General features: G+C 43.4%; 1 protein-coding gene across 2 annotated transcripts in view; it reads left to right on the top strand.

The window, feature by feature from the left end:
- The window catches only part of LOC142804251 (uncharacterized), a 168,842-nt gene that overhangs the window by 9,272 nt on the left and 146,164 nt on the right, over window positions 1-13,406 (top strand). The window lies entirely within an intron of this gene.

Genomic DNA, 13,406 nt, shown 5'->3' with positions numbered 1-13,406 from the left:
CCCAAACTTTCGCAAGTATTACCTGATATAACCTAGCAACGAGCCGCTTCGGAAAATGTTCCCCGACATGTTAGTTCATGCAAAAGTAAACCCGCATTTTTTTGTACACATAATACCTAGTTGTAATCTAAAATTTCAGACCTGCAAACACCTTCAAGAATATGTTAGAATTAAAATCACTACAAGTGATTTATGCATAGTATAAAATCTAGTTTTCCTGCACTAGTTCTAACATTATCCACATGAATAAATATACATATTGTCACAAACAGGACAACATTTTAACATGGTGTAGTAGCTCAACTTCGACAGGGACAGAAAGTACAAGAAAACACGACACTCGCTTTTTTTGTTTCCTGTGTCCCCATCGAAGTTGCTCTACTACGCCTCATGTTAAAATAATATTTCACCAACTATTTAAGCTCACAACCCTACTGAACAAACAGGACAACCTGTTAACGTTTCATTAAATAAGCATTAAGCAAGCATGGCAAATGACTGGAAGCAATGGTGCAGAAATTTAGAGTGGCAGGACAAATCTTCAACAATCTTAAACCTTAAAAACAGTAACCAGCTTTCCAAAAAAGAAAAATTGCCGTACCTTATTCACAAGTTTAATACATTCCAGCCAACAAGTGTAAATGTTTCAAAGAGGGCACTAGAACCAATTTGACATGGCACATACACAGTGAAAACCTACAAAGAATAAGCCATTCTTCAAGGGATTTTTAAGGCTAATTATCCCCATTGTCAGGTGGTGCTTCCTCGAGGCAAAGATAATTAAGCAAAATGTCTTCTCCTTTTCTACCCATCTATCCAACACGCTTGCTTCCTCCTGCCCCTCATTTCCTTCTGTTTCAAGGACTTTTGATTGATTGTTCCTTTTACCCTGGCGCAACCCAATACGGGGGATCGGCTTTTAACTCACCCAATTTAGCATGCGGACTTCTTGTTTTCATCTGCCCATTTTCGCTTGTGGCTTTTCCTGCTTTGTTTAGGTTGGAGAAGGGGGTATGAAGAATATACAAAATGCACTAAGGTAGGCAAAAAAATGAATTTTGGCCTTGTTGGTGCAACATATGTGAAATGTTTTGTTGTCATTTGCTGATTGATAGCACCAGTGTATCCCACATTCCCTTCATCTTGATAAATCTGCCCTACTCAATTCAGACAGGTCGGCATGTAAACCTTGAAGAAGTCTGCATGTTGAGACGATGGCTCTAACGACAACTCATGTTCACAAATGTTTCATCTCTTTAGGCTTGTCCTCCTCACAACTTCTGCGTTTTTTGGTTTCATAACATTAAACTTCTGATTTTTCAAAAATAATAAAATTGGTACTGCCTTGCATATTTCGTGTTAATAATAGCGCATTTTTGTTATTATGTTGGTAGATTTTCAATGCACCCATTGTGTTGGTTTCTTAAGAGCAATCATTTGACTGAGTTTGTGAAACAATGATTGCTCTTCTTCGTTTATTATCTGCCATATTGCGTCTACAGACTAGTACATACTATACTAAGACTGAAAATATGAAAGGAACAAAAAGAACGATTTTCTTACAGTGCAGCACCGAAATTAGGATATTTAGTAATTGCGTCTTGTTATTTTATTACCAGCATGTCAAGTGCCAGAGTCAAAAGTGCTGGCTAACCAATGAAGAGTTCATTCCTGGGCCAAGGGGAAAAACATCCCTCGCCCCCCCCGCCGACGCTAATCTGCAATTTTTTTAATGGTTGAATAATTCAAATAACATAACCATTCGAAAAGTGGGCCAAATGTGACGTATCACCCTAATTTGTTATGCAGCACTGAGCAGCTGGCTCGTCCGACACTCAGTGTCAGCGCAGCCGATTTCACCTGGTTGAAACACTCCCGCTGTAGATCGGGCACAGCAGAAGAGCGACACGTGATCCTAAATTCAGCAACGTGTTTAAATTACACGCACAATAAATGTACATCATGATTACACGTATCGCAACAAGAGAAATATGCAACACGTACTGTGGATGTACGGTAAACAATGAAAGTCTTAGTTATATTGTCAAACTCTGTATTAGCCTTTACAATAATCTCATCAGGCTGCTGTACAAACCGAGCAACTTGCGCAGCGAGAAGGTTTTCGAATTGTGGAACATTAACACACAGCGATATTACCACCACTACCACGAAATTAATGGTGCAAAAGCGCGTTCACCCGGAGATTGGTTAGAATTTGACTGCTTACCCGTCCTTGACACGGGGTGCACTATGAACCTGTGAACATTTGTGTTAATCACTGACGTCACTGAAGAGTAGGTTTATCGCGAGGAGGAGTGCTTGCCGCAAATAACCACATAGCTTGAAGTTCGCGCTGGTTCAACGACAAAACTGGAAGCCGCTATAGTGCCAAGGAGCCAACGTAAGCCTAAGTTGTTGCAAGCAAAATTCAACGCAGCTACCACCTCAGACACAGCAGCTAGGACCGGCGATTTGTGCTTAATACGTTTTCGTTTTTAATCTGTCTTTTAAATGTTCCACGAAAACGAAAACAATCTCTTCACATGCTTGAATACCATAGTCATCACCATCAGTAACCCCGCGAAAATTGAATGTGGAACTTCAAACCACCCAAAAATGCCATTTTTATTGTCATTAATAATAGTATTATTATGATAACTTGCAGAGAAATTGCAAGGCTCTTTTGAAAATGGAGCAGAGCCACAGTCACACGCATTTTAAGCACTGCATTAGAACACACATTAGAACACGCATTAGAACAAGGGCATTTGTCACGACCGTTCGCGCGCACGCTGGCTTAGTCAGCAGCAGGTGACTCACATACACTTATACGTGCTGCACTCTCATCGCGAAGAGTGTTGCTCTCCTTGATATGGCTGCCTTTGTATACACCAGCGTTTTGTGGAGTTACACGAGATCGAATCCAGCCTCACTTCGTATAACATTACAATTTGCTGCTATCACATTCATTGCTTTCCCCTTGCAGTGCAACCAGCACTTTTTAAATGCGCAGCATTTCTTAGTTGCAGAACGTTTCTCTTCAGCGTCAATCACCGTTCACACCCATATGCGCATGCTCGCACCTCGTGCCAGACCAGGAAGACACCCGCAAATTTGTCGATCCAGGAGCCATTCAACCTTTCAGATACTATGTACACACTTGTGTACACCAATCATTTTTGCTATTTGTATCAAGTATAGGCTAAGAAAGCGCAAGATATATCATACATTGTATTATTCAAACCTTCTGCATAACAATTTTTTTTTGTTTAGCTTCGTTTCGCAGAATACTGATACATATTATCACTTTTTCTGAAGGCACTACCACACTAGACGAGTTGTCCGACGCGCCACCTCCTTCGAGCAATATGAAAAGAATTTTTCTTTGCTCAAAATAGACCTAACCAAAAATGAAGTTGACTATATGCCAAGTCTGATATTCATTTTTACTCATGCCAAAAGTAAGCATCTATCACTTAAGATATATTCAATTACAACTTAATTAGGATCAGTAGATACTACCCTAGTAAATTGAAGAATTGTCTAATTATTCTTGCTACAATAGAATATGGAGTGCCCTAAAGTACCATTTTAGTGATTTCACACATTCACAGACAGTTCTTCATAAATCGCGTCTGAAAGGGTTAAAGGATAAGACACCACCGGGCGTCCAGCTCCAGCAAGTCAACATGCGCAGTGGGCGTGTGGACCTCTCTTCCGTACTCTTCTCCTTCGAACGCGGGAGGGTGTGTACATAAGCGCTGGAGTGCGCGCTTGGAATTCAGTAAAGAACGTCTTTAGTTGGATTTCGCAGATTTGATGTTTTGATTGACTCGAGTAAATGCGATGGAAGCAACAGTACTGGAGCACAACCCAACGTCACCGTCTCACCACTCGTTGAAGGAATACTTCTCCTTCATTCAATAAATAAGAATAATAAAGACGAAAGAAATATTAGGCCTTCCAAAACCATACCCACTTACGCAAGATTCGCGCGATACGCCATCCATTCTGCGAGGCACTTAGTCGAGTTTCCCTGCAGATGCGAGCGGGTTCTTTAGTTATGTACAGCCGCCTATGCTTTTTCTAACTGGACGCACGAGTGTTAGCCACTAAATTGATAAACGCGAAGTACAGCGGCCAAATGAATGACAATACGCGCATGCACTCGATGAGCAGTCATGTGAGATTTTGATTGCTCGGCTTCAAACTTTTCTGAGTTCAACTTTTTTTCTAGGCTGTTCCGCAAACCGCCCCCCCCCCTACTTTAGAGGACCGTTACTATTATTTTTTGTTTCTTTTCAGCATGATGCCATTATATTGTAAAGAAAGAGTTTGACCGGAGTGGCAAAGCATTGGATGCAATACCAACGAATAGTAGGGCTGGCAGCCAACTCACATATATATAATATACTATTGCATAACTCTACAAAATGTGGGTGTAAGAGAACACAGCCGTGCCAGAGAGAGATGCTCTTCTCGTAGTCTCTTCCCGTTGAGAGTGCAACATGTAGGATGGTTCACGAGCTATTCGCTCTGATGCCAGCCGTAATCGCGCATACATAGCAATTGTCACCACTTCCTTAGGATCACAGTTCCCAGATGCTCCTGGAGTGACAGCCTTTCTGAAATCGAAACTAGAACCGCTTCGGTGAAACCAAAAAGACTGCCTCAGCGACGTTCCCGATCACGGCTCAATGACTTTGTCACTTTGCAGCAAAATGCTGGTGCTGCAGTGCATTACTGCGCCCATAAGCGAGTTAAGCGCAGGATGGAGAAGGTAAGCAAGTTTGGCTCACAATAGCACAGCTGTTTCACCTGATTTGAAATAACCTTTAGTAAAATGTTGAGCACCAGTCTTGTTGTATGTGTTTCTTTAATCTTTGTGGTTTGCACTTTTCACCCAATTCAAGGCACTTGTGTTATAAATTAAAAAAGGAAGACGATGCTATCAGAGGCTCAGCTATCGTCAGCACGAGATGAAGGTACGAGATTGCCATTCGAACACCATCATCCGGTTCCACCAGCATACTCTTCGAGCTACCACCCACTTTGCTCAACTCGTTCCAAAAACCTCTTTACATTTTGTGGATCACACCATATGCAACCTGAAACTACAATGCCGCACACTGCTACCGGCCATGCAAGCCAAAATTCTAGAACAGGCACCGCCATTCGAGGCCACCGTCTTTTTCGGGACTGTTAACCAACGAGACCTCCTGATATTTGCGGGCACGAAAGATCAGATGTCGAGGACTGGCAGTCAACCTAGTTAGTGGACCTAACAGATGGGATGATGCTGCTGAGTTAGACAGTGTCAATTTTTACCTGGCTAATGTGGCGAAGCTATTGTATACGAACCACAAGTCAGATTTCGAAAACTGGTCCGGAATAAAGGAGGCAATACTTCTTTGTCTCCGTCTTTTTTGTGCGCCGCTTTTCTTTGAATATGAATACGCACCAACTCGCCCAACTTTCTATTCTGTTATAGTGTATTTAGAATAGTATCTTTCATCGCAGGAGATAGGAAGTCGTCCGCAGTAATCGCAGTGCGAAGAATAGCAGATAGCAGCACACCATCTCGTATTGTTCAATGGTCAGAGGAGGGCAAAAGCAAACATAATGTAATTAGGGATGCTATCTTTCATCGCAGGACAGAGGAAGTGCTCCAACGTTGACGCACTGATACTAAATAATAGCTAGCGGCACACAATCTCGTATTCTTCACTGGTCAAAGGAGGGCAAAAGCAAATATTTTACATTTGGGAATCATATCTATTATCGCAGGAGTGAGGAAGTCCTCTGCAGTAGTCGCAGAGAGACTGAATAGCAGTCAGCAAAACACCATTTCGTACTGTTCACTGGTCATAGGAAGCGAAGAGCAAACATAGTAAATTTAGGGATGGTATCTTTCATCGCAGGAGAAAGGAAGTCCTCCATCGTTGTCGCAGTGATACGGAAAACGTGATAGCAGCCGACCATCTCGTATTGTTCACTGGTCAGAGGAGGGCAAGAGCAAATATAGGGTATTTAGGAATGCTATCTTTGATCACAGAAGAGAGGAAGTCCTGTGCAGTAGTTGCAGCGAGACTGAATAGCAGTCACCAGCACACCATTTCGCATTGTTCGCTGGTCATAGGAAGAAATGAGCAAACGTAGTGCATTTAAGAATGGTATCTTTCATCTCAAGAGAGACGAAGTCCTCCCCAGTAGTCGCAGTGAAACTGAATAACAGATTGCACACCATCTCGTATTGTTCATTGGTCAAAGGAGGGCAAAAGCAAATTTAGTGTATTTGACATGGTATCTTTCATCGCCGGAGAGAGGAAGTCCTCCGCAGTAGTCGCAGTAAGACTGAATAGCAGATAGCAGCACACCATCTCGTATTGTACATTGGTGAGAGGAAGAGAAGAGCAAACATAGTGTATTCAGGGATAGTATCTTTCATCGCAGGAGATAGGAAGTTGTTCGCAGTAATCGCAGTGCGAATGAATAGAAGATAGCAGCATACCATCTCGTATTGTTCAATGGTCAGAAGAGGGCAAAAGCAAACATAATGTAATTAGGGATGCTCTAATGTAATTAGGGATGGTATCTTTCATCGCAGGGTAAAGGAAGTGCTCCAACGTGTTCGCACTGATACGAAATAACAGCTAGCAGCACACAATCTCGTATTCTTCACTGGTCAGAGGAGGGAAAAGCAAATATATTACATTTGGGAATCATATCTATTATCGCAGAAGTGAGGAAGTCCTCCGCAGTAGTCGCAGTGAGACTGAATAGTAGTCAGCAGCAAACCATTTCGTATTGTTCGCTGGTCATGGAAAGGGAAGTACAAACATAGTGTATTTTGGGAAGATATCTTTCTTCGCACGAGACAGGAAGTCGTCCGCAGTGATCGCAGTGCGATTGAATAGCAGATAGCAGCATACCATCTCGTAGTGTTCAATGGTCAGAGGAGGGCCAAAGCAAACATAGTGTAATTGGCGATGGTATCTTTCATCGCAGGACAGAAGAATTGCTCCAACATTGTCGCACCGATACGAAATAATAGCTAGCGGCACACAATCTCGTATTGTTCACTGGTCAGAGGAGGGCAAAAGCAAATATATTACATTTAGGAATAATACTTATTATCGAAGAATGAGGAAGTCCTCCTCAGTAGTCGCAGTGAGACTGAATAACAGTCAGCAGCACACCATTTCGTACTGTTCACTGGTCATAGGAAGGAAGAGCAAACATAGTGTTTTTCGGGATGGTATTTTTCATCGCAGGAGAAAGGAAGTCCTCCATCGTTGTCGCAGTGATACGGAAAACGTGATAGCAGCCCACCATCTCGTATTGTTCACTGGCCAGAGGAGGGCTAGAGCAAATATAGGGTACTTAGGAATGGTATCTTTCATCGCTAGAGAGAGGAAGCCGTGCACAGTAGTTTCAGTGAGACTTAATAGCAGTCAGCAGCACACCATTTCGTATTGTTCGCTGGTCATAGGAAGGGAAGAGGAAACGTAGTGCTTTTAGGAATGGTATCTTTCGTCGCAAAAGAGAGGAAATCCTCCCCAGTAGTCGCAGTGAAAATGAATAGCAGATAGCACACCATCTCGTATTGTTCACTGGTCAGAGGAGGGCAAGAGCAAATTTAGTGTAGTTGACATGGTATCTTTCTTCGCAGGAGAGAGCAAGTCTTCCGTAGTAATCGCAGTAAGACTGAATAGCAGATAGCAGCACACCATCTCGTATCGTTCATTGGTGAGAGGTGGGAAAGAGCTAACATAGTGTATTTAGGGATGGTATCTTTCATCGCATGAGATACGAAGTCGTCCGCAGCAATCGCAGTGCGAATGAATAGCAGATAAAAGCATACCATCTCGTATTGTTCAATGGAAAAAGAAGGGAAAAGCAAACATAGTGTAAATAGGGATGCTATCTTTCATCGCAGGACATAAGAAGTACTCCGACGTTGCCGCCCTGATACGAAATAATAGCTAGCGGCACACAATCTGGTATTCTTCGTTGGTCAGAGGAGGGCAAAAGCAAATATAATACATTTTGGAATCATATCTATCATCGCAGAAGTGAGGACGTCCTCCGCAGTAGTCGCAGTAAGACTGAATAGCAGTCAGCAGCACACCATTTCATACTGTTCGCTGGTCATAGAAAAGGAACTGCAAACATAGTGTATTTTGGGAAGGTATCTTTCATCTCACGAGACAGGAAGTCGTCTGCCGTGATCGCAGTGCGATTGAATAGCAGATAGCAGCATACAATCTCGTATTGTTCAATGGTCAGAGGAGGGCAAAAGCAAACATAGTGAAAATGGGGATGGTATCTTTCATCGCAGGACAGAAGAATTGCTCCAACATTGTCGCGCTGATACGAAATAATAGCTAGTGGCGCACCATCTCATATTGTTCACTGGTCAGAGGTGGGCAAGAGCAAATTTAGTGTATTTGACATGGTATCTTTCATCGCCGGAGAGAGGAAGTCCTCCGCAGTAGTCGCAGTAAGACTGAAAAGCAGATAGCAGCACACCATCTCGTATTGTTCATTGGTGAGAGGAGGGGAAGAGCAAACATAGTCTACTTAGAATAGTATCTTTCATCGCAGGAGATAGGAAGTCGTCCGCAGTAATCGCAGTGCGAATGAATAGCAGATAGCAGCATACCATCTCGTATTGTTTAATGGTCAGAGAAGAGCAAATGCAAACATAATGTAATTAGGGATGCTATCTTTCATCGCAGGACAGAGGAAGTGCTTCAACGTTGACGCACTGATACGAAATAATAACTAGTGGCACACAATCTCGTATTGTTCTTTGGACGAAGGAGGACAAAAGCCAATATATTATATTTAGAAATAATATCTATTATCGCAGGAGTGCGGAAGTCCTCCGCAGTAGTCGCAGTGAGACTGAATAGCAGTCAGCAGCACACCATTTCGTACAGCTCACTGGTCATAGGAAGGGAAGAGCAAACATAAAAAATTTAGGGATGGTATCTTTCATCGCAGGAGAAAAGAAGTCCTCCATAGTTGTCGCAGTGATACGGAAAACGTGATAGCAGCCCACCATCTCGTATTGTTCACTGGTCAGAGGAGGGCAAGAGCAAATATAGGTACTTAGGAATGGTATCATTGATCACAGAAGAGAGGAAGTCCTCCGCAGTAGTCGCAGTGAGACTGAATAGCAGATAGCAGAACACCATCTCGTATTGTTCTTTGGTCAGAGGAGGGCAAGAGCAATTTAGTGTATTTGACATGGTATCTTTCATCGCAGAAGAGAGGAGGTCTTCCGCAGTTGTCCCAGTGAGACCGAATACCAGATAGCAGCACACCATCTCGTATTGTTCATTGGTCAGAGGAGGGCAAGAGCAAACATAGTGTATTTAGGGATGGTATCTTTCATCGCAAGAGAGAGGAAGACCGGCGCAGTAGTTGCAGTGAGACTGAATAGCAATCAGCGGCACACTATTTCGTATTGTTCGCTGGTCATAGGAAGAAATGAGCAAACGTAGTGCATTTAGGAATGGTATCTTTCATCGCAAAAGAGAGGAAGTCCTCCCCAGTAGTCGCAGTGAAACTTGATAGCAGATTGCACACCATCTCGTATTGTTCACTGGTCAAAGGAGGGCAAGAGCAAATTTAGTGTATTTGACATGGGATCTTTCATCGCCGGAGAGAGGAAGTCCTCCGCAGTAGTCGCCGTAAGACTGAATAGCAGATAGCAGCAAACCATCTCGTATCGTTCATTGGTGAGAGGTGGGAAAGAGCAAACATAGTGTATTTAGGGATGGTATCTTTCGTCGCAGGAGAAAGGAAGTCCTCCATCGTTGTCGCAGTGATACGTAAAACGTGATAGCAACCCACCATCTCGTATTGTTCACTGGTCAGAGGAGGGCTAGAGCAAATATAGGGTACTTAGGAATGGTATATTTCATCGCAAGAGAGAAGAAGTTCTGCACAGTAGTTTCAGTGAGACTTAATAGCAGTCAGCAGCACACCATTTCGTATTGTTCGCTGGTCATAGGAAGGGAAGAGGAAACGTAGTGCTTTTAGGAATGGTATCTTTCGTCGCAAGAGAGAAGAAATCCTCCCCAGTAGTCGCAGTGAAATTGAATAGCAGATAGTACACCATCTCGTATTGTTCACTGGTCAGAGGAGGGCAAGAGCAAATTTAGTGTAGTTGACATGGTATCTTTCATCGCAGGAGAGAGCAAGTCTTCCGCAGTAGTCGCAGTAAGACTGAATAGCAGATAGCAGCACACCATCTCGTATTGTTCAATGGTCAGAGGAGGGCAAAAGCAAACATAGTGTAATTGGGGATGGTATCTTTCATCGCAGGACAGAAGAATTTCTCCAACATTGTCGCACTGATACGAAATATTAGCTAGCGGCACACAATCTCGTATTGTTCACTGGTCAGAGGAGGGCAATAGCAAATATATTACATTTCGAAATATTATTTATTATCGCAGGAGTGAGGAAGTCCTCCGCAGTAGTCGCAGTGAGATTGAATAGCAGATAGCAGAACACCATCTCGTATTGTTCTTTGTTCAGAGGAGGGCAAGAGCAATTTAGTGTATTTGACATAGTATCTTTCATCGCAGGAGAGAGGATGTCCTACGCAGTTGTCCGAGTGAGACCGAATACCAGATAGCAGCACACCATCTCGTATTGTTCATTGGTCAGAGGAGGGCAAGAGCAAACATAGTGTAGTTAGGGATGGTATTTTTCATCGCAAGAGAGAGGAAGTCCTGCCCAGTAGTTTCAGTGAGACCTAATAGCAGTCAGCAGCACACCATTTCGTATTTTTCGCTGGTCATAGGAAGGGAAGGGCAAACGTAGTGCTTTTAGGAATGGTGTCTTTCATCGCAAGAGAGAGGAAATCAATGAGGCAAAAGCAAACATGGCGTATTTAGGGATGGTATCTTTCGTTGCAGGAGAAAGGAAGTTTCCAACGTTGTCGCAGTGATACGGAAAACGAAAGAGCACCCACCATCTCGTATTGTTCACTGGTCAGAGGAGGGCAAGAGCAAATATAGGGTAATTACGAATGGTAGCTTTGATCACAGAACAGAGGCAGTCCTCCGCAGTAGTCGCAGTGAGACTGAATAGAAGATAACCGAACACCATCTCGTATTGTTCTTTGGTCAGAGGAGGGCAAGAGCAATTTAGTGTATTTGACATAGTATCTTTCATCGCAGGAGAGAGGATGTCCTCCGCAGTTGTCCTAGTGAGACCGAATACCAGATAGCAGCACACCATCTCGTATTGTTCATTAATCAGAGGAGGGCAAGAGCAAACATAGTGTATTTAGGGATGGTATCTTTCATCGCAAGAGAGAGGAAGTCCTGCGCAGTAGTTGCAGTGAGACTGAATAGTACTCAGCGGCACACTATTTCGTATTGTTCGCTGGTCATAGGAAGGGAAGAGCAAACGTAGTGTAATTAGGGATGGTATCTTTCATCGCAAGAGAAAGGAAGTTCTCCCCAGTAGTCGCAGTGAAACTGAATAGTAGATAGCACACCATTTCGTATTGTTCACTGGTCAGAGCAGCGCAAGAGTAAGTTTAGTGTATTTGACGTGGTATCTTTCATTGCAGGAGAGAGGAAGTCCTCCGCAGGATTCGCAGTGCGAATGAATAGCAGATAGCAGCATCCCATCTCGTATTGTTCAATGGTCAGAGGAGGGCAAAAGCAAACATAGTGTAATTAGGGATGCTATATTTCTTCCTAGGACAGAGGAATTGCTCCAACGTTGTCGCACTGATACGAAATAATAGCTAGCGGCACACAATCTTGTATTCATCACTGGTCCGGGGAGGGCAAAAGCAAATATATTACATTTAGGAATCATATCTATTATCGCAGAAGTGAGGACGTCCTCCGCAGTAGTCGCAGTGAGACTAAATAGCAGTCGGCAGCACACCATTTCGTATTGTTCGCTGGTCATAGGAAGCGAAGTGCAGACATAGTGTATTTTGGGAAGGTATCTTTCATCGCAGGAGACAGGAAGTCGCCCGCAGTAATCGCACTGCGAATGAATAGCAGATAGCAGCATACCATCTCGTAATTTTCAATGGTCAGAGGAATGCAAAAGCAAACATAGTGTAATTGGGGATGGTATCTTTCATCGCAGGACAAAAGAATTGCTCCAACGTTGTCGCACTGATACGAAATAATAGCTAGCGGCGCACAATCTCGTATTGTTCACTGGTCAGAGGAGGGCAAAAGCAAATATAACACATTTAGGAAAAATATATATTATCGCAGGAGGGAGGACGTCCTCCGCAGTAGTCGCAGTGAGACTGAATAGCAGTCAGCAGCTCACCATATCGTACCGTTCCCTGGTCATGGGAAGGGAAAGCAAACATAGTGTATTTAGGGATGCTATCTTTCAGTGCAGGAGAAAGGAAGTCATCCAACGTTGTCGCAGTGATACGGAAAACGAGATAGCAGCCCACCATCTCGTATTGTTCACTGGTCAAAGGAGGGCAAGGGCAAATTTAAGGTATTTAGGAATGGTATCTTTGATCACAGAAGAGAGGAAGTTCTCCGCAGTAGTCGCAGTGAGACTGAATAGCAGATAGCAGAAAACCATCTCGAATTGTTCTTTGGTCAGAGGAGGGCAAGAGCAATTTAGTGTATTTCGCATGGTATATTTCATCGCAGGAGAGAGAATGTCCTCCGCAGTTGTCGCAGTGAAACCGAATACCAGATAGCAGCACACCATCTCGTATTATTCATTGGTCAGATGAGGGCAAGAGCAAACATTGTGTATTTAGGGATGGTATCTTTCATCGCAAGAAAGAGGAAGTCCTGCGCAGTAGTTTCAGTGAGACTGAATAGCAGTCAGCAGCACACCATTTCGTATTGTTCGCTGGTCATAGTAAGGGAAGAGCAAACGTAGTGCATTTAGGGATGGTATTTTTCATCGCAACTGAGAGGAAGTCCTCCCCAGTAGTCGCACTGAAACTGAATTGCAGATAGCACATCATCTCGTATTGTTCACTGGTCAGATGAGAGCAAGAGCAAACATAGTGTATTTAGGGATGGTATCTTTCATCGCAAGAGAGAGGAAGCCCTGCGCAGTAGTTGCAGTGAGACTAAACAGCAGTCAGCGGCACACCATTTCGTATTGTTCGCTGGTCATAGAAAGGGAAGTGCAAACATAGTGTATTTTGGGAAGGTATCTTTTATCGCACGATACAGGAAGTCGTCCGCAGTGATCGCAGTGCGATTGAATAGCAGATAGCAGGATACCATCTCGTATTGTTTAATAATTAGAGGAGGGCAAAAGCAAACATAGTGTAATTGGGGATGGTATCTTTTATCGCAGGACAAAGAATTGCTCCAACACTGTCGCACTGATACGAAGTAATAGCTAGCGGCACACAATCTCGTATTGTT

Source organism: Rhipicephalus microplus, chromosome 3, assembly GCF_043290135.1.
Source record: "Rhipicephalus microplus isolate Deutch F79 chromosome 3, USDA_Rmic, whole genome shotgun sequence".
NCBI lineage: Eukaryota > Metazoa > Arthropoda > Arachnida > Ixodida > Ixodidae > Rhipicephalus > Rhipicephalus microplus.
The sequence above is the reverse complement of the archived record's forward strand: the minus strand, read 5'-3'. Positions and strand labels throughout refer to the sequence as shown.